General features: G+C 36.8%; 1 long non-coding RNA gene across 1 annotated transcript; it reads right to left on the bottom strand.

Annotated features, from left to right (window-relative positions):
• Positions 1 to 1,464: 1,464 nt before the first annotated feature.
• LOC143712136 (uncharacterized) lies at positions 1,465 to 15,648 on the bottom strand. The gene is made up of 5 exons (XR_013195010.1): positions 15,581 to 15,648; positions 14,963 to 15,028; positions 9,497 to 9,719; positions 9,319 to 9,390; positions 1,465 to 1,540 (listed from the first exon to the last, which is right to left on the bottom strand). It is a non-coding gene; the product is annotated as an uncharacterized LOC143712136 (long non-coding RNA).
• Between the last annotated feature and the right edge of the window lie 4,999 nt (positions 15,649 to 20,647).

Raw genomic sequence — 20,647 nt, 5'->3', positions numbered from 1 at the left:
TTTTCCTTTAAATTTTGAGGTGAAATATGACTCATGAGATTAACCTATATTTAGAAGAAAAAAAAACAAGTGCAAGTTTGTGGCCAGGTCTGCAGTTTGAAACATCTGCCACATTCAGTGCAGTAAAGACATGACTTTTCATTAAAATTACTTGCCACTCATTTCTAATAACTGTTAAATAGTCAAATCTTATCCACAATAGCAAGTGCAATACAAGCAGGAAAAAAAAACGCAATTATACATTGCTCGGAGATGAAAATAAACATTCGCAATTAACATGCAGCGCAGACATCGCCCAAATGGGAGAAAGACAATGCGCCACGCGATCCTAGTTAGGCATCTGTGAGTGTGAAAAAGCCCAGCAGCTCGGGCCCAGAACGGCTCCCAGCAGCTGGAGCCAAACCCCACAGCTGACAGCTGTTTGGGCTGAGGCGCATCGACGTGACCCGGCTGATTCCAGCTCCGCTGACAGGGACGTACACACACAGAAACGCTCAGACAATATGGCATTCACACACCGATCACAGCAGAAAGCGCCTTGCAATCACCGGCTTTGGGCTGACAATGTGACATTTTTGTTAGAGGCACACAAGGATATTATATTTACATATCAATATGAACAATGGTTATTGTTTGGTTGTAGAGTTTTCATTGTATCGTATGGTATTGGACCCGTCACAGCGAGTTGCAGACATATCCATATCCCAGCAGTCCCTTCGGACCCTGAAACACAGTCTGTCTGAACACTTGACTGACGCATCAAAACAACTGCAAGTACACTACACACTTATTAGTGCCTAGTTTTTCTAGATGAATGTTTTGTCGGTAAGCCCCTGTTGGTGAATCCTGGAGCTACACCATCTGGACTCAGCATCTTCGTCTATTTTTGTCTATTCAACAGTTAGTTTCAGTTATTTTTTGATCACTGATCTTTGTTTGAAGGAGACTCTGTGTTAAAACTGCTAACATATGCAGAGTGCTAGTTGCAAATCAGTAAAATAATTGTGATTGACTGAAAGGTGTATTTTCTAAATTTAATTAACAATAAAGGGTTAAGAAATTAATTAATCCACAAGGAAAGAAATAATCAGACCTAAATCAGTCAACACCACTGAATATCATATGCTGTCTTAATAATTATTCATAATAGTGATATGCTGTGGGATGGCTGTAGTTTTGTTCTTTGCCCTCAATTATCTGGTTATTTTATAACACCACAGGTGGTTTGAATATATTATATCATAATTCATCTTATAAAACATTGCTTTAACAAACAACCTGCTGTGTCTCGAAATGACGAGGTCTTCATAGCAGATGGTTGCTCTGCAAGGTACTTACACTGAAAAAGGACAATTCTGTTCCATACTGGGCATAGAAATACAATTCTTGACCAGAGAAATATGAACTTGTGAATGTTTATTCAGTTTAGTTACTGAGGAAGTGGGTAAATATCTGTTAAAGGTGTGATGTCACTGACCTGGGAAACTTGAAGAGTTCGTCCTCAACAGTGAATATTCCAGGTTCAGTCGTCCCTCCTGTTCTTTAAAAAAGCAAAAATCATTAATTACACAAATTCTTATGTTAAACCATGTTATGTTTCTAATACAAGGCCTGAGCAAGTTACGGCAAATTTGCCATTTTTATCGCCTCTGAATGCTGTAATCAATCTTTCTATATTTTTCCCTCTTTTGGAAAGTTTTGGAAACGTCATTACGTATTTTTTATTTTGCTATTGGAGCAAACAGGAATATAATAACTAGGGGGCAAACACTGAAGGTGTGTAGGCACTTATTGCATCCGTTGGCGTTCTTATTATTATTCTTCCATTTCTTTCTGGAAGTCTATGGCAGCTCATAGAACCGCTTGTGCGAGAGTTATGAAATTTGGCACACCGATCGAGGACAGTCTGAACTTTAACCACAACAAATTTGGACTCTCTAATTTAATTACTCTAGCGCCACCAACTGTCCAAAGTTGCACTCAGGCATATGTCAATAACTTTTGAACCATAAAGGATAGAAACAAAATTCTTATTTTTCATCTGATTCCTTGGCTCATGACACCTCATTACTAGATTAAATTTAAATACATTTTAAAAAATTTTTTTTTTATTGTGATTATCATTGCAATTTAATAGGTTTAAACTACTTGAGACAGTCTTGTTAACAAACTATTAAAAAAAGTATGTTTTGTTAATTGAAATAAAGCTGAAAAAATATAAATATTAGATTTTTTTTTTAAATGTTGTCTTGGCCAGTAACTGAAAAAAAAAATTAATTTTAATTAAAACAACATTTAAATTTAAATTAAAGCACATCAAATTACAGTGAAAACTGAAAATATAAAAATAAATGCTAAAAATGACAAAATTACTAAAAATTAAAATCAGAACTGAAATTATTTTTAAAATAAAATGATATAAATAATACTAAAATATAACTGTTCTGGGGCCATTTTATAAAAGCAATAAGACAATCGACACCATGTGATGAAGTGAATTTACAATGTTTTAGCAAACAACACTTTTCTCCATTGTCATCTAATTGCATTTTACATTTGATCCTCTTTCTCATATAATTACAGTTCTAGCACCCTGAAAATTCTCCCTCTCTGTACAATTCTCCATTTCCCTTTCCTTTCTTCAATGCATAATCAGAGTGCCATCAAATAACCCATCCTCTGGCCTGAAGGAGGTCTGGTTTGGCCACGGCCAGTCGAGGCTGCGATGGAAACTGTGATTATCTCAGTGGGACGCCCTCTCAGAGCGAGTCAGACCAGACCTCAGTGACCCGTCTCGCTCTGTTTAGAGGGCAGCTGAAGTTAATCTCTATTTGAGGACTTGGAAATTACGGATGAAGGAAGATGCGCCTCAAATTTACCCGCGTTCGTCGGGGTTGATGTGTCCCCGCTGCCGACTCTCCTTTCAACTTTCGCGTTTGTTTCTGAGCATCGCAACTTCTCGAGTCTGTTTGAGTGATGATGAGTGGCAGGTCGTGATGAACGGAGGAGAATAAACACTGGTTGAGATGCGTGTGTTTGGAGGTGAGAGAAAGTGGTTTGGATAAGTTTAGCGTTGGCAGGCTGCCTTCGGGGCAGAGCTGTGATCAAAGACTAGACCTCGGGTCAGGAGGAAAAACAAAGCTTGGAGCGCTGGAGTCGAACAAGCAGAGAATAGACAGACTGAGATGTTAAAAGGACGGGGTCACATGGAGGCCACGGGCATCACGTGCCGTTTAGCATCACTGGCATCTGAGAACTAAAATAACATACTTATAACTATCATAAATAACAGCAAACTCAAATTTGATTGGCTGGCTTTATACAAAGATAATATACAGGTAAAGCTCTAAAATCATTTCAACCAAAATAAATACACGGACATGAAATATTGTTTTATTTGTTCGCAGCTATGTTGCTTGTCAACAATAAATGGCCTAAAGTTTGCAGACCAATGAACCATATTGCTTGATAAAAAAATGTCTATTGTGGTTTTTTTAATGTAACTATAAAATGAACATACAGTAGGTGTCTTTTATAGTATTGCTGTTGCTGGTGTTTTATAAAATAGCTAAAATAACTCGTTTTACAACAGCTCCGAACATAGCTCAACTAGATTTTCGATACAGCTTTATTAGAAGTCTATTTATATGAGTGTACACTTGAGTGTGTTCTATATGTGTGTGTCTTAGTATTGAAGAAAGCTCTTGCACAGACACACAAGCGGAGAGTCCTGACCCTCACTCCATTAGAGGCGGCTCTGCACTTTGTTAATGGATGAATGAATGTTTGGACGATTAAACTTTATTGGCCACTTCAGATGTTACAGTGACAGAACTGTGTTAGTTGCTACAAGGTGGGAAAGGTCAGCAATTTTCTGAAGCAGTCAACCCACACTAATCTGTTTTTGAGAAGTCAATTCCAGGGACACGAGCTTCACTGCGCACAAGGAATATTATAAACATCAATGAGAATCTTTGAGTCAGTCACCTTAATTTCAGAGGTTAGACTGTTTTTGCAAGCCATAATATATCCTGACAGTGACTGGTTTTCTCCTCTAAATCTTTTAAATATGCCATATTACATCTAGATTTTTTTTTCTTTCTGAAACACACTTGTAATGTTAGTTATGGTTGTACCATGACCATTTTTTCAAATTCTCTTACCCTTATACTTTAAATAACCTCCTGTTGTTTTTCTGAGTAACTACACAAGAGTTAAATTTAGCATTTTTAGTATATTTTCTTTACTCAACTATATATTTGTTACATATGTATTATCTCTCTCTCTCTCTCTCCATCGATAGATGGATGGATGGATGGATGATTCAGACGGATAGACAGAACACTACATTATACGTTTTAAAAGATATATATCATTTAGGTTACAAAATAACAACAAACAAAACGAATATTACTCACGTCAGAACTATCATTTTAAGGTTTTAAAATTCATTTTAAGGCTTTAAAATTCTCTTTCTCTTGTAAGATTAACCTATCATGTCTTAAAGACGAGCAGTACCATTCTTCTCTTCGTTTCAGAAAAACAGGCAGTTCGATTCTCAGATGTCAAGGAGAGACCTTGAACCAGCTCTGCTAACTGTTAAAGAGTGTCAGTCCGCCTTGCCCGTCTCCATACAATAGAGATTTTCACACGGCTTTTCACTTCAAACACTTGACCTCTGACTCGGACTCAAACCAAGCAGGGAGCTTGAGATTCTTTTATTATGACATTGAGAGAACTACACAGCAAAAAGCCTCTAGGGTCCAAACCATTAGCATGGCTTTGAAAATATGTTTTTATGAGCATGTTCTTTTATCGACCAACACCTGGGAAAAGCCATTATTTTAATGCAAAGCTTTGAGACCACTATTTAAACTTTATTTATTTATTTATTATTTTCAAAATCATTGACTATGTGATTGGAAATATTTGCAAGCTTAAACTAATAGCCTATATTCACAATGCATTTGCAGCTACTTGATTTATTCAGCTTATATATATATATCCTCTCGCATACTCATATACTCTCTTGAGTAGGTACTGATTTTTAATAAGTAATTACTTCATGACCGCTAAAAAAGTACATTCTATATAGTATGAATGTGTGTAGTATGAATATAATCTGGATGTACTATATTCGCCATGTTGGCCTCCCTTATCAACTTGAACTACCAGCGTCTGTTACGCTGGATGGGTGGGTGGATGGATGGGTGGGTGGATGGGTGGATGGATGAATGGATGAATGGATGGATGGATGGATGGATGGATGGATGGGTGGATGGGTGGAAGGGTGGGTGAATGGATGGGTGGATGGATGGATGGGTGGGTGTATGGGTGGGTGAATGGATGGATGGATGGGTGGATGAATGGATGGGTTGGTGGGTGAATGGATGGGTGGGTGGATGGATGGGTGGATGGATGGATGGATGGGGGGGTGAATGGGTGGATGGATGGGTGGGTGGATGGATGGATGGGTGGATGGATGGATGGGTGGATGGATGGATGGATGAGTGGGTGGATGGATGGGTGGATGGATGGATGAGTGGGTGGATGGATGGGTGGATGGATGGATGAGTGGGTGGATGGGTGGGTGAATGGATGGATCGATGGATGGATGGATGGATGGATGGGTGGATGGATGGGTGGATGGATGGGTGGGTGAATGGATGGGTGGATGGGTGGGTGAATGGATGGATGGGTGGACTGGCGGGTGGATGGGTGGGTGAATGGATTTGGGTGTGTGAATGGATGGGTGGATGGGTGGGTGAATGGATGGGTGGGTGAATGGATGGATGGGTGGACTGGTGGGTGGATGGGTGGGTGAATGGATGGATGGGTGGACTGGTGGGTGGATGGGTGGGTGAATGGATGGATGGGTGGACTGGTGGGTGGATGGGTGGGTGAATGGATGGGTGCCTGGATGGGTGGGTGGGTGGATGGGTGGGTGAATGGATGGGTGGGTGGATGGGTGGGTGGATGGATGGGTGCATGGATGGATGGATGGATGGGTGGCTCTGTATTATCCACGTGAAATGCACAACTAAAATCAGAAAACAATATTAGAGAATTTAAGAGAATTTAAAGGAGGATGTAAATGTTTCCAACAGTTATTAATCAACTAGCTTTAAGTTATTTAGGGTATAATGAACTATAAACTATAAAAGGGCAATTGTGAGACAAAATTAACACACTTGTTAATTTGCCATATTCATATCCATAAATAAATGTGACCTATTCGGTAAATGATTTTAAAGAGAGCGACGCTTCAGTTTTGATTACCTTATTCATAATGTCCCGCTTGAATGATCTCAGTCTTCATTAGGCAGGGAGACAGCAGTTTACTTAACGATAACGACACACATCCAACCCCAAACGTCTACAGCTGAAGGGGTTTACCAGCTGATCTCAGGTGTAACGGTGTCTGCCCTCCCACTGGAACACAGTACTCTGGTAGACAGTCAGACGCCTCTCGTTACAAAGCCCAGTGCGTACGGGGAAAACCAGGCGAGAGAGAACTTTAATTATATTCCAGATTATAAATTATGGGTTAGAAATATAATATAAAATTATGTTGCTAAAAAATGTGTGTTGCCTTAGTTGGTGTTGTGACTAGTATTAAAAAATAAGTACCATATTTTATGGAATATTATATTATATTACACATACACACACATTTACATATATACATATATATATATATATACACACGTGTGTGTGTGTGTGTGTGTGTGTGTGTGTGTGTGTGTGTGTGTGTGTGTGTGTGTGTTACACACCAGTGTAACTTCGTTTTATTTATGTACTATTTTGCTTTCGCGTTTATTTTTATATTTTCAATTTAATTTTCGTTTTTCGTCATTTCGATACGTTATTTATCTTAAATTAATTTTTATTTCAGTTTAGTTTTAGTATTTAAGTTTTTCATCTAATATATATATATATATATATATATATATATATATATATATATTATTTATACCAAAAAAATGTGTTTGATAGTTTTTTAGTTTTATTTAATTACAACACTAAATCACACAAACTTAATTCAAACAGTACATATAAAATATTTCAATATATAGGCTACATATGTTTTTCTCCGTATGCATCCAAACATAACCACATAAAGTAAGCTTGAAAAAACTGTTAAGCATACACATGCATTTTTATATCTATTCGGATAGATAATGAAATGTACAAGATCAATGTTTTGACAGCCTCTGAAACATAAATCTTTTTTGCAGTACGTACAGTACAACTTTAGATCTGTATAATTATGAATCCTCAGAAAATTTTACTTAACTGGAATTACTGGAATTTTTCCATTCAAACCTCATGTGCAATTTCATTCATTTACATTTAAAACATTTGTAATATTATTACATTTCATTGCCTTAACTGGTAAATTTTTCATACAATTAAGTAATGAGAACACATTGGGATTTCAAACTGCAATCATCAAGAGAAACAGATATCAAGAACTCTGTTAATTATTGAGAAGTGAGAGTAAATGTTATCACAGGTTAGAATGTGACACCATTACTACTAAGTGTTTTTAACTGACCAAAAAAAATTATGTAAAACATGGCTAAAAATACTTATTACTGATTAAAAAATAGGTTTAGTGTCCATGCAGCATGTCTTGGTTTTTCATCTCCATTCTTGTTTATATCATTTCTTTTTTCTTATTTAGAAATGCTAGCCATCTGGCCGCTAGGCTTCCTGGCAATAAGTAATTCTGGCAAATATTCTGTCATTTATTGCTATCATGACATGCTATAAATTATTCTCTCATTAATAACATATTTATGGGCTGAAGAGGAACAAGTGAAAATGTGTATCTTTCACTCAAATGAAAGAGTGCAGCAGAAGGGAGAGAAAAAGAGACAATCTAATTACGGCAAATCCGCCTCAGATATACTCCAAATCATTGTTACTGTGCTAATAAGCTGTCGGATGTGTCCACACAGCTGTTATTGGCTGGAAATAATGGGTTTCTAAGCTGAACTTTTCTAAAAGAAATATAATTTCTGTAATGTAAAAATAATCTCTGTTTTCAAATAGGATTCACCTTGTCTGCTATTGGTCAGGCAAACAGAGAGTCCCCGCCCCAAACTCCTGCCATTGGTTGAGCTGTACTGAAATGCTAAAACGGAGTCTGTTGCTTCGTCTGAAACCACATACTGTATAGTAGGTACTACATTTGGTTTGAAACTTACTTCACAACTGTTAAAAAAGGAGAAAGTAATTTAATAGAGAGAAACCCTCAAATATCTGTGATATTCTGTTCTAGAGTCCTTCTTTCAATGGAAATGTTACCATACGATAGCTATATTTTATCATTCCCCTTCATTTCAATGAGATTCCAATTCACTTATTATATTCAATTCTAGTGCATTGTAATATTCTTCCATTTTAAATAATTCTGGGTGCTCTTTTTGGGTCGTTTTGTACAGTTTGAAATTCTGGAACAGTAAAGTCCTTGGAGTGATGATTGCACACAGCCAAGGTTGCTGTGATCTCCTTAAATGTAAGCTGTCAAACACTTCCAGTCCACGCTCACCGCTGCTGTGGTTGTTTCTGTGAAGGTCGACTGAAGTCTCAGACAGACCCTTCTCGAATAAAACATTGGGGGAAAATCCACTACTACACGTTTAAAGAGTACTGCGCAACATTAGTCTGGACCAGCACTCGAAATAACGCTTATTCAATAAATTATGTTTTTCCACAATAAGTGTTTATGGTATATTTAACTAACACGAAATCTGTTTTTTTCCCCTGTTCTGTCTACTGCCTAACACCCTGTATTTGTTTGCCAAAGGAAACGGGTCTGTTTAGTATCACTGCTGGCCTGACTTTGAACTAGATTGTTGGATATGAAAAGGTTTGCAGCATTGAATGTTTGAAACATATTCAATAATTTCGTTAAAAGTATTTGCAAGTAAGCAAGATGTCTCTGTATATTTTCTAAAAACACCACTTTTGATGCACCCCAGTTTATTACCCGTCCCTAAAAGTAACATCAAAACAAGCAATTAATTGTTTAGTATGCCAATTAGGCAGCACTTTCATACATGAATTGATGGTAAAGCTTTTGCTTGCATTCCAATGCGGAATCTTAAACGATAAGTGTAGTGCGTGTGCTTTATTTTTTGCACTTAAGCATTGTTTTTCCCAGCTGTCTACAACCCTTTCCGAACAGAAAACAGCTTGTGACCCATCAGTTGAGTATGTTTTGGACCTATCAGTCTGTGTCTAGTGAGAGCGACAGTTCGTCTTGTCAAGCAGTACTTGAGATACAGAAAAAAAACAGTGAAAACTCACAATTGGTTGTTTTCTCAGTGCAGGAACACCTTTCGTCCTTCCCTTGACACCTTCCTCATCTCATCTGGATAACTATTAATATGACAAAGAGGTTAGAGTCGCCCCCGCAAATAAACATGCAGCACTGCGTGATTTATATCCAGTGCCAACACTCTTTATTAGACTGTCAATACATTACCTGTTGTCTATTTGCAGTTGTCGAGGCTGAATACACAGACAGGCCGAGAGGAGAATGAATGCGTCTGCGGTGGGTGAGAAAAGCCTCCGGTGAGAAGACCCGTGATGGACAGAGTGGTAATTGTGCAGTGGACCGGATGCGTGAGATGGGCGCTCTATCCTCGGGACCTCGCAGTGTGTCTACGCCCTCAGCCCATGTTTACCCTGCTCTGAGCTTGCTTTGGCTGTCGATTGGAGAGAGGAATATATTGCGTGTCAAGTGCTCTCCTGGGCTAAACTATCATTTCAAAGTGTTATCACACAATCCTGACTCCCAGAGGCCGCCCGCTTGCCAGCCGTACGAAGGAGCTCCAGACTTTTGCCAAGCCCAGCGAATGGCGACCTAGCAAGGGCACTGAGGATCATGGCAGGTTGTGCAGGTAACACTCCAATAAACAAAATGATTAAAAGCACTTTACATGTGTTATTTTGGGTCTCATTGACACGTGTTTTCATAGGACAGTAGAAAGAAGAAAGGAAACATTATATTGAATGTTTTTGATGTAAATATTAATGATTGTCTAAAATCTATTTGGAAAAATACATTTTGCATTCACACAAAATGTATTCTTATACATTTTGCAAATGTAAGCAAAATACATTTTTAAGTATATTTTGACATTTGAAGGTTTAAATGAAATATATTTTATATTTTTTCTAAAGCCATGCTGTTAACTTATATTTACTCTATTTTGTTCGCTATTTATATATTTTAAATGTAAATATTTTTATCGTCCAAAATATTTTTTAAATACATTTTGCATTCACTCCAAATGTATTTTAAAGACTCTTCCCCCAGAACTAGACTTGTATACGGCTGTTATTGGAAGCCAGTGATTATAGTTTATAAAGTTATAAATATGGACAAATGCATCGCTTCACTTCAGATGGCCTTGATTAACCCCTGGAGCCGTATGGATTACTTTTATGATGGATGGATACGCTTTTTGGGCTTCAAAATCTAACGTAACATTCACTCCCATTATAAAGCTTGGAAGAGCCAGGATATTTTTAAATATACCTTCGACTGTGTTTCTCTTAAAGGAGAAAGTCATGTACACAGGATGGCTTGAGAATGAGTAAATCGTGGGATAATTTTCATTTTTGGGTGAACCAATCCTTTAAGATTGGAAATATATTTTCTTGCACTTTGAAGTAAATTTTTTAAAATATATTCTGGCATTGGAAGGTTTAAATGCAATATATTTTAAATTTGAAAATATATTTCCCACAGCCATGCTGTTTACAACATTTATTTAGCTTATATTCTGCATTTTGTTTTTCCAGAAAAAGAATATGGGAAACACCCACTTTGTACTTAATATCCTGTTTGAAAAATAATAGAAGCTTAAATTCATATTCTAAAACATGTTTCTGCGTGGCTAATGACAGCATAAACTCATGGTACCTAATGGATATGCAGGGTCAAAGTGCAAGAGGGCAAAGTTCAGTAAATTGAATTTTAAATAATTTTGTGTTACTAATTGGATCACCCCTGAATAGGGCAAATCTGAGCAAATTAATTTTGTAGTCCCAGTGTCATTTCAAGGACGTCTCCAGCAGTGACATCTGTTGTTCTCAGCAGTCGACCCCAGTCCGTGTGTCTTTCTTTATGGCCCACTAATATTTGTCATGCAAGTGTCCCGCCCTAAACACAGTTCTGCCTTCGACTTTGTAGGCTCTACAACTAACTCCTCAGTTTATGATCATTACTTCCGATTAAATAATAAACTTGTTTATTTCCTTCCATTACTTTGTCATCAGACTTATCAATTATCATACATACTGAGTAGAAAGATTTTGCATACCATTTTACATTGTTCATTTAACAGACACTAGTGTTGGCATTTCTTCAACCACAAAGCCACATAATGTCATTTAGCTTTAAAAAATAACAGTAAACAGAACAGGAAAAGGTACGTGCAACCCAATTAACTAACTACATGTGAGGTTTTTCCAAGTCAGAATACAGAATATGGTAAGGTTATGGTAAGGGGTGTGACACTTCCCAAACATACTTAAAGCAGTTCAACCAATCAGAACACATTGCGCTTTTCAGAAGGAGGGGCTTCATAGAGACAGGAACTAAACAGGGGTGTGTTGCCCAAAAGCATCGTTGGCCAACTATGATCGCAATTTCCATTGAACTCTATTGGTAACGACGGAACTTGCGACCATAGTTGGCTTTGGGAAACGCACCCCAGAGCGTTACTGACAGACTGGGAAGAGAGGTGCTGCAACAATGGAGAATATCTGAAAAAATAAGGTGTTTTTGAACAGTAAAGCAACTTTAAAAAAAAGGAGGAAAAAAAGAAAAGAAAAAAGGGGGGTGGGGGGAATCAGCCCCCTTTAAAACACCCAGGAAAAGTTGAGACTCTCAGAGCCCACCCAACATGGCGGCTGTTTCACTAGCTTCTCTTAAATAAAGGCTTAGCACGTCTAATTGTACACCAATAGCCAAACCCTTTCAGCTGATAAGGTGCCGCATGAGTAATGCATTGCCATATTCCTCTGAGCGCCATAGACACAGACAGGATTTACTCCTGCCTCAAATCTGTCTCTCCTTTTGTGCGAACAGGCTCAGAGGGAACGTTCTGCCCTCTCTATCTACATAAGCCATCAAATCAAAAGGTGCATTCACGTAGGCTCTTCAATTTAGCCGTGCTGCGCAGACGGGGCACAGCTCAAATTGTTTCTTCTTTTCTGTCTTGTTGATTTTCTCATCATTTAAACTCTCAGCTTGGCTTGAAGGATGCGACAAACAACATCTTTAAGTTTGTCGGTAGAAAGTTGACATTCGAGCTAGTGATGAATTCTTCCAAATTCACCCTCAAACCAGGGTTGCCAGGTAAATGCTCAAATATACCACTACCACTAAAGATTCAAAAGATTATTTTTTATTTGAAAGACTGAAGATTGCATTAAAATATTTATAAACTAGCCTAAATACAACACATTTCAGTTGCTGCAAGACAGGTTTTAAGGAAGGGCTGCACGGTATATTGTTTAAGCATCAATATTGCAATGTACTGATGTCTAGTAAAGGGATCGTAGTCTATCCGTACAGACCAAACTCAATTCTGAACTTGCATGCTTTTTTCTACCTGGTGTCAGTGATGTTGGAAATTGTAAAAAGTTAATTATTTTATTGAAATATAAATGATGAGTATGTGTATGGGTTAGAAATATTTGAATAACATTTATTTTAAAAAACAACCCCAAATTAATGTTCTAATTTACAGTAGATGATTACAAATTCTTTTTAATTACTTTTATAGGCTATATTTAGCTTTTTTTCTGTTTCTAAAATAGAACAAGAATGCTGTTCACATGGTCTGTATAACATGAATATCTGTCTATATGAGCTAATGAGTTAATGAGCATCTAATGCTTTTTGGTCTTTTAAAATATACAAAATAGTTTACAGCAATAATAATATAATGGATGAATGCTCTTCATCATCATATGGTCCATTAGCACTCAAAGAAAAAGATAGATTGTGCTCCATCATCTTAACAACATCAGCGTATGTCATAAATATAGAAAGTTGTCATGGATCGAAGTATTGCGCATCTGATTTCATGGCCGTTTGCATGTGCAGCTCGTTTCGTGACTCTGAGTCTTGCGGTGTGGAGCCTGAGTGAAAAGCTCTCTCATGAATGAAACATTGCGGCTAATGAAACGAACCGCTCCACTTCCACTGCCTCACACGCTCATGCACACAGATACAAACACGCTTCAAGTGCAACACAACATGCACGGGCAGACCATCTATATTTGATGCTGAAAATAGTAAGAGTTTCTCCATTGTCAGGGGTGGAGGGCATAGCATAGAAAAAGAGAGGTCGGATGGCAAGACCAAGATGGTGATGGAGTGACTGCACTTGGTGGTTTCCGTGCAGAAACGGCACGTCTGAATGTGCGTGCAGTTCTGTCTGGCGACCCATGAGGCCTTGCTGCCGTGTCTCAGCCTGCGTGACTCACGGTGAGTGAAGTTTTAAAGAAAAACAGACCATACATGAAGAACAATCTCCAATCTCTGAACTCCAACTGGAATCTTTTTTGACACAAAGACTGAAAGTAATCAAACCTCCGTCTGTGTCTCTCAAATCAGAGATCTGCTACCAAACCTGAGCCAAACAAGGCCTACAAACTGGTGGGCTTGAGATGAAAAAATTAATTTTGCACAGACAAACACTCATAAGAAAATGTAAAAAAAAAAATGTTTTAATTATATTTATTGAAAAGTTAGTACATTATTTAAAATCTCAGGACAAAAGAGGTTCAGTTGCCAAAAAAAGAAAGAAAAAAGGTTTGGTTCTAATATATAGGAATATATTGTTCTAATATATGCAGTATGGACTATAATTAAACAGAGTCACTTCAGTACATAATGCCTAATTTATTTGCAGTCGTCTATCTTGAGGACGTTTTCAGGTTTTGAAGGTGAAATACTTTTAAGGTTCAGTTATTGCACAGTACGTTGCTAATTTTACTGAAGAACACGTTCACGTAAAGACAGAAGTGGTTCGCTTTCATCCATAGTGCTGAACATTTATTTCCCTTCAAAAAGAAGAAGATGCTATCCGACACAAAGCGCTGCTGCTCAAACACCCACGAGGAAACACGCTGGGCTATGAGAAGCACACGGGACAGTAAGACCAGCGGTGAGAGGTTCAGCCAGCGAACACGGGTGCCCAGAGGACTGACCCGAGGGGGAATCAGGCTAGGGCACCACTGAGGCTCCAGGGGTTTGGAGATCAATGCACATAAATTATGTGCTCCATTTCTACACGTGTTTTCCCCCCTCTCTTCCTCATTGGACTTCTTAATTAGAGCCGGATTGAAACGTGCTGATTCCCTAAAATTTATTTTTGGCATGGACATTAGAGTAATTTGCATAGAGTAATCAGACCGGTAATCAGTCTTGCTTAGTTGTTGTCCACACGAACACGCTCAGCGATACAGGTGTGAAATTTTACCAGCAACTCTCTCTTGCCTTTTTTTCATCCATAACTACATCCATATGTGGATTTGCATCTGTTCGTTTCCATTCCAGTCACTGGATTGCACTGTAATTCAGCTATGTGGTTACCTAGGATCGTTTTATGTTAATTTTTTTGTCAATCAAAACCAACAGTAAGAAAAGCATCACCACTATTAATGCTAATATTAAAGGATTTAAGGAGAGGTGTGGTAATTTTCTATGCAATAAATTGTACATATGAAATAAAAATCCCAGCAAATGTTTATGGAAGGAGACTCAGCATTAGAACACCTTAGAAAGTGCATAGCTGCAATATTTGCATCTACTTTGCTTCTGAAAGTGTTAAAATCTCATTTCTGTTGATAGTGAAACTTTTGGGTCACATCAGTTGATCTGAATTTCATAAATGTTGGAAGGATGAGACAGACAACAGTAATGTACCCATCGCTGTGCCTGCATACACGCTGCCGCCCCCTTGTACTACACCGGTGGGGGAGCTAAGGCATGCTGGGAAAACAAACCACAGGGAAGATCAGTGTGTTAACTAGAACAGCTTCAAACTTTTCAAATATTCACACTGCCTACGAAACATACAGCCTAGAAAGACAATATCTGTAACTGAATGAATCTGTTTACCTTTTGACCTTTTAGTGTTGGCATGCATAGCCTGCATTATGGCGGAAAATTAGTTTTTAGATTTTGTGCTATCTTAAATAGCACAAAATCTAAAAACTAATTTTCCGCCATAAGCTAATGGTGAATCGCAAACACGTCAGTCATATAAAGCAAAATGAGAAGTTTTATGAATTTAGCATAAGAAAGTAGTTCCACAAACTTTTTTACAAAACTATTCGTCATGACTTAGTATGTCATCATTTTGACAAATTATAACATACTTGACGAACAGCTTTGTTACTTTCTCATGCTAAATTCAAAAAACGTGTCCAAGCCTTCGTTAACAATTAGAAAATCGGCCCGTTTCTGAGAAGTTAACATTCATGAGGCAGCACGATTTAGTGGTGTTTTTATACCACAATAAGTTAATAATTAATAACTTACCTTTTAGAACCACAATCGCTACTTGTCTGTTTTGGTCCGCCAACGAAACCATTTCCCAACACAACGACAGTTACTGCACCGACACTGCAAAAACCTTTTTTTTTCTTCTTTTTTTATCCTGAATGAATGAACTAGAGTTTTGGACAAATCGGTTGGATGAACGATTCAAATGACTCACTCACAAAGACAGTCGCCTAAATGAGTAAGCATTTATTAAGGAATCGGTTGAATGAGTCAATAAATGTAAATGACTCGTAAAGACAGTTAATTACCGCCACCTACTGGTGTAATTAATCTGCTTAAAGAGGCTAATTGAAAAATCATCACGACTAGACAACTAAATTCTAGCTAGCTAGCCTATAGGCATATATATATATATATATATATATATATATATATATATATATATATATATATATATATATATATATATATATATATAAAAGGAATATATATATATATATATATATATATATACGATTAATCGTGATTAATCGCATCCAAAATAAAAGTTTGTGTTTACATAATATATGTGTACTGTGTACAATTATTTTGTGTATATAAATACACACATATGCATGTATATTTGTAAGAAATATTTGCATGTATATACTGTATATATGTTTATACATAATTTATATTATATATAAATATTTTATATATAAATAACAATTTTTTCTTAAATATATACATGCATGTGTGTGTCTATTTATATATACAAAATAATTAGGCCTATACACAGTACACACACATATATTATGTAAAGAAACTTTTATTTTGGATGTGATTAATCGCGATTATTATATAGGGCTATATATACAATATAGATAACGTGTGTGTGTGTGTGTGTGTGTGTGTGTGTGTGTGTGTGTGTGTGTGTGTGTGTGTGTGTGTGTGTGTGTGTGTGTGTGTGTGTGTGTGTGTGTGTGTGTTGTGTGTGTGTGTGTGTGTGTGTGTGTGTGTGCGTGTGTGTGTGTGTGTGTGTGTGTGTGTGTGCGTGCGTGCGTGCGTGCGTGCGTGCGGTGTGTGTGTGTGTGTTCTTTAGATAATGAAAAATTACCTGTTTTCGAAAGATACAGCCATACTGTCTCCGATATATTTTGTCCGTGCCGATGCTTAACAATACCATCTGATTCTTCCAAGTGCCTTGGAATCAATAAGGATCATTTAGGATGTTGATGAGGTTTACTTGTTTTTATGGCGTCTGCTGGAATCAGTTATTGAGCCAGTTGTTCTTTGTGTTGACAATGCTCACCCACAAGAACGATAAATAATGGATAATGACATTTTTATTTTAGTGTTCAAAACAGTCTCCTAGGGTAAAGAAAACACCGGAATCTGTTCATTACCCATTGAATTAGCCCTCCACACTAACGGAAGCACTTCAAGCTCTATTGTGCGAATCTCTTTGCGGTTATAAGCTCCATGAAGTTGAATTGACGGTCAGGCCTCTCTGTGACTAACAAGGTTTAATCTGGGCCAACAACACACGGAACTGCCTGATTCAGCATTCAACCCGAACCATTCGCGTTTTCTCGGCCCTTGAAATATCTTATCTTCTGAATTAGAGCTTAATTTCTCCTCTGTCTGGTTGATATCTCCAGGGGCGTGATAATTTGCACAGCATGGATTGTATCAGGTTCATGCAAATAAGGATCATCGGTGACAGACTTTGCTTATAACATCAAAGAGAAAGTTTGAGTGGTTAGGGTGCACGCCGAGGCCAGCAGAGTAAAGGTTTTGCATTGAAATGATGCAAATTTGCATATATGCTAATGAGGGCACGAGTACATTTTATTAACAGGCTAAGTTATGAATATCTTCTCTCAAGGTAGGGAAACCCTTACTCGACATGGTCAGGTAATTAGGCCACACTGTAGATCTATTTAATTCTTTATGGATGCAAGTATGAGTGTGTTATGACTCATGGTAGAGTCATGTAATTCATCAGGCTACGGTAATTAAGAGCCGCTTACAGTAGAAGTTCACAGAATCATACAGAATATCTTTGTAGCACATAAATGTTTAATTATTTCCAACTTATTTTGCCCAGGGTTTAATGTATTACAAATTCGCCCTTTCCATTTTACAAGTGGGTCATGTGGACATTATTTTTCTTTACTGGTATTGTATGCACTAAATGTAAAAGTACAAACACTATACATTCATAACAGCACTGGAAACTCAAGGTGCTCATGCATGTTTAATCAAAGAGTTTGTATAAATTGCACGTATCGCAAATGTTTGGGCAACAACAAGAGCACCGCTGTTTACATTTTCCCTTTGGAAAACTGTGGACACTCACATTGAAATGTATTTATCTTAAACACAGTTGGTGACAAGAGTAATTTATGGTGTTGTTTACACTGTCCAAATTAATATCAAATATGCTTTGCATCCTGATTTCTATTTTTTTTTAGAGATTTTGTTAAGAGTGAAATTCTAATTTTTTATAGCCTACGTTTTTACTTAAAAAGTGGTCAGGATGATGGGTATTACAATATTACAAATGTGTATTTATTTGAAGTAAATGTAAACATGAAGTCAAAAGGTGAGTGTATATATATATATATATATATATATATATATATATATATATATATATATATATGTATATATATATATATAAGTATATGTATATATAAGAGCTGTCAAATCGATTAATCGCAATTAATCCCATGTAACATAAAAGTTTGTAAATATACAGTAGGCCCACATATATGTGTGTGTATGCTTGAATTTACTGTATATATATATATATATATATATATATATATATATATATATAACCAACTACTACTATACACACATACACATATATTTTATTATTGTGTTATATATTTACACATTTTTATGTTAGATGCGTTCAGATTGCGATGGTTTATATATATATATATATATATATATATATATATATATATATATATATAAGCATTCAAAATTCTAATACATTTGAACTAAAATTGTTGATTTTGTCTCTACACTAACATTTTAATATTTGTGCAATCTTTTATATCACAGCTGTAAAAATGACTGTACCGTCTAGTCAAAACTCTTGCGTGCCATAATATCATTATGATAGTGTGCACTATGTTGTGTGGGAGGGCGTCACATTGCTGCACAGCTTGTTGCGTGACCTCCTGGCGTCCTATCTGACTGTGCTCACTCAACGAGAATGAGAAAGTGATGGAGGACAAGTTTCCTACATCGCCACAACACACATCCACAACACTGAACTCTGTTATCCGACGGGCTGAGGCTGTGAAACCAGGCTGTCTTTGAATTGAACTCGTCTCATCTGAGAGTTTTGTGGGACAGACTAAATATTTGACATCCAACTGCGGAAGAAAGTCACTTTAGCTGTCTGTGGGAAGTGCACATCAGTTCAGTGTTGACAAGATGCTTCTTTATAGTCAAACAGAAGCCCCAAATGTATTTGGACACTTAAAAAAATGTCTAAATCTCATGCGTTAAATAAAATATCAAACATGTCACTTCCTTCATCATTTTTGTTCAATGATCAGAAAGTGTCTAAATAATTATTTTTTTTAGGCAACAGATCTGTTCATTTCTATAACAAGCTCTTTTTTGTTTTTGTGGTAACAGTTTTCAATAAGGTTTCATTTGTTAACATGAACTAACAATGAAAAATACTTCTAAGTCAAGTCAAGTCACATTTATTTATAAAGCGCTTTTTACAATAATTGTTTCAGCTTTACAGAGATAACAGGAAAATAATGTAACAAAGTTTGTTTCTAGAAGAAAATAGCGTCACAGTCCAGCTTAAGTAAGTTCAGTGATGTTTCATTTTTGTTGTCAAAAAGTTATTAATTTAGTTCATTTATATAGGCTATACAGCCGCTCTGGAGAAAACCGTGATGTCATCGTCCAGCTTAGTTCAGTTCTCATATAATAGTGTCAATGCAGACAGATCAATTTTTTAATATTCAATTAAATGTTATATTTAATGTCCCCAACTAGGCAAGCCACAAGCCAATGGCAACAAAGGTCAAAAAGGTGACATTTATTAATCTTGGTTAATGTTAATTAAAATATCAAAAATATTTTTTTGTTTAATGTTTCTTTAAAATGAATAGCACAACGTTCTTTTTATGCAAATGAAATGACATTCAGACCACTGTGCATGCAAACACAACATTTTCTGACTGCTTTTGTAGTTCTGATGTTTGTTGTGTGTGTACAGGTTCTGTATATGTGACCATTCACCTGAAATGAATTGTGAATATAATCCGCTTCAAGGTGACATTTGCGCATGAACGCTTTCAACGCATCATGCAGAGAACCATCCAAATGGGCAAGTTATATTCCTGGCAAAGGGAAATAGAGACAAAACACTTGCTAATATTTTGTTTCCACATAGATGACAACTTTCATAATGTGACAATGGACGCTGAGAGTCTCTTGATATATGCAGTGTTCATGAATCAGTTTTTAAGACATTAAATTCGCAGCTTTACGTTAAAGTAATGAAGAAACCTCTCAGAGGAGAGCGCTAAAGCCCAGCGGACATTAAAAGCAATTGCTCTGCTGTCACTGAAGTGCTGTTGGCTTGTGCTTCACACCGGAGAGATGGGATAGGATACTCAGGTATGCCTGATAACGCATGATAATGTCTGGAAAATATCCGTGTGGGTGAATGTCACCAAAACTGTGAAGGAGGGTCATATTTCACAATTATGAACAACAGACAAAGTAGATATATTTTGCATAAATACATTTTAATTAAAGTAATGCCACGATGAATACTTGCAAAAATCTATTTTTTGCAATGCAAAAATAAATGATTTTAATTGGTTCCTTATTTGTTGTTATGAATTTAAATTTTGCAGAAAAACGGACGGACGGACAGAAAGACAGATAGAGAAAAAGACAGACAAGACAGAGAGACAGGCAGAGATAGCTATAGATACTGTGCAGATAGAGACAGACAGATGATAGATATAGAAATACACAGACAGACAAGATAAAGACAGACAGACATATAGATAGATACAGACAGACAGAGATAGATAGATAGATAGATAGATAGATAGATAGATAGATAGA

The sequence above is a fragment of the Siphateles boraxobius genome, unplaced genomic scaffold, assembly GCF_051911475.1.
Source record: "Siphateles boraxobius isolate OS27281-9 unplaced genomic scaffold, OSU_SipBor_1 5, whole genome shotgun sequence".
In the NCBI taxonomy this organism is placed as follows: Eukaryota; Metazoa; Chordata; class Actinopteri; order Cypriniformes; family Leuciscidae; genus Siphateles; species Siphateles boraxobius.
Note: the sequence above shows the minus strand (reverse complement) of the source record. Positions and strands in the feature narration are given on the sequence as shown.